The sequence below is a fragment of the Salvelinus fontinalis genome, unplaced genomic scaffold (assembly GCF_029448725.1).
Source record: "Salvelinus fontinalis isolate EN_2023a unplaced genomic scaffold, ASM2944872v1 scaffold_0240, whole genome shotgun sequence".
Lineage (NCBI taxonomy): Eukaryota > Metazoa > Chordata > Actinopteri > Salmoniformes > Salmonidae > Salvelinus > Salvelinus fontinalis.
The window spans coordinates 48,918-51,039 of NW_026600449.1; positions in this window are offsets into that span (position 1 = coordinate 48,918).

Below are 2,122 nucleotides of genomic sequence, written 5' to 3' on the forward strand. Positions count from 1 at the left end.
TGGGTGGGTGGGGGGGGGGGTGCGCATGCATGTATGTGTGTGTTCTTTGCAAGAGAACAGTAGAGTGCAGCCTCATGTTGTCTGGTTGTACTCCTCTCATCAGAGTACCTTGAATGTGACTGTGTTTGTGAGTGTGCATGTGCTTTCTGGTTTTATAATGGTCCTCTTTTGACAGTGGAAAACATGGTTATGTGTATAATTTCCCTCTCTCTATGAGCTCCCAGTCAAGATAAAGAATAAAATGAATACAATTGCGAAACAAATAAATTACATTATTTTTTGTGAGTGCCATACATGTTCGTGTGTGTGTGTTCATCAAGCTCTCTACTAGAAAAAATGTTGTGGGTCTCCTTCTGACACGGTGCTGTGAGCATATAATAACAATTTGAGACTTGAATTATTGTTCTATATACCTCTATGTTCATTTGTGATCACAAATCATTTTAATGACCTCCACGTCACAGTCTGGGAATCACACACAAAAAACAGAGCCAAGATGAGGACCAACCAGTTTTCAGTCGGATTTCCAACATCAGGAGTCTCTTCCTGGAGTTGAGGTTGGGTGGAAAATAGAAAAGTTAGTCACAGGCAAGGTGTTTTAAGCCCGGGGGCGCTAGTGGAAAGTTTGCTGAAATTAGAACAGGATTTAAACTGAAGGTTAATCCAGGTACTTTTACCTAATGAGAAATTATAGATAGCGTGACATCTGGGTGTGTATCTCGGGTAATTTAGAAGGGAGGAGTTTGTCATTAAGTACTTCTCAACAAATTACTCTTTGCCTCATTGACTACAAAGTATACTTGATACGTAGCATTTGGATTAATTCAGTGATTCCCACACTATCAATACACTAAGAAGAAGAACAGGTTTACTCAGTCCCTGTACTGTTCACAGTAGGCCTGAATAAAAACAAAAATATACCATTGAAGTCAAATCCATACCTTTTCACTTCTGGGAATAACCTCAGCTAAAACATCTCTAGCCTTCACTCTAGCCAACATCCCCAGGACACAAAGCTTTATCATTGTTTTACGTACTGTACAGAAAATACCCGTTGGCACATAACTCTATTCAGATACTTATAAAAAGCCATAAAAAGCCATGCAAACCTTAAATTAAGAAATAGTAAGGGTTGGGGAGTGAGGAGAAGGATCGGTTAGGTTACTTTAGAATTATGTTTACTGTGTGCACTGTAAACAAACTATTCTGATGAAACCTGGGCACTATTCAACTTAGTCACACTTTTTTGGATAGTCTGGATCTTCCATCTGTAGATGCACTACAGATTGTCATACTATCAACAAATTATCTGTTGATAAGCAGCTGCTTGCTAAAGTTATGGTTAGGGTTAGGTTTAGTATAAGGGTTAGAGTAAGGGTTAAGGTTAGGGTTATGATAAGAGTTAAGTTTAAGGTTAGCATAAGGGTTAGGGTTAGGGTTAGGGTTAGGATTAGGGTTAGGATTAGCAGATAGTTAGTTGAAATGTTACTGATAGTCTGTAGATGATGTACAGATGGACTATCCAAGTAAAGTGTTACCTTCAACTTGATTGGATGCCCTGTACAGTTTTCATACGCTAGCATTTGGTCTGTAACATGATCTGAAACTAAGTTCAGGTCATTTAGTCAAGTTTATAATAGTTGTTAGATGTCATTGCCAGTCACATAGACCTCCCAATGCTCAGTGTTGGGTATTTAACCCATACATTTAAACCCTGTCAAAGTATTTTTGACCTTACTGCTATCAGCCCAAACAAACAAACTCCCTACATGGAACAACACATAGTCCCCCAAAAATCTAAAGGAAGTTTGTTCTGAAGTGTATATCCTATATGTGAGAGATATAAGAAAGATCAGAACACATTTTTATTTCTTTTACATGCATTTAACCCCTTTTGTTCCCCACTAAACAGACGATATACAGTATATACTGTACTTACACACATTTTTTCAACTGGCACCAGAGGGGGCCTTCAGACGAGTTTTGAGGCCTGTGGACATCTTAGAGCAAAACAACTGCCATTTAAATTTGCAAAAAAGGTTGTTATTAGTGTGATATTATTGTGTAGGCCAAACCGTTCGGACACTACAGACTATTTTTTGAGAAGACAGAATTTCTGGAC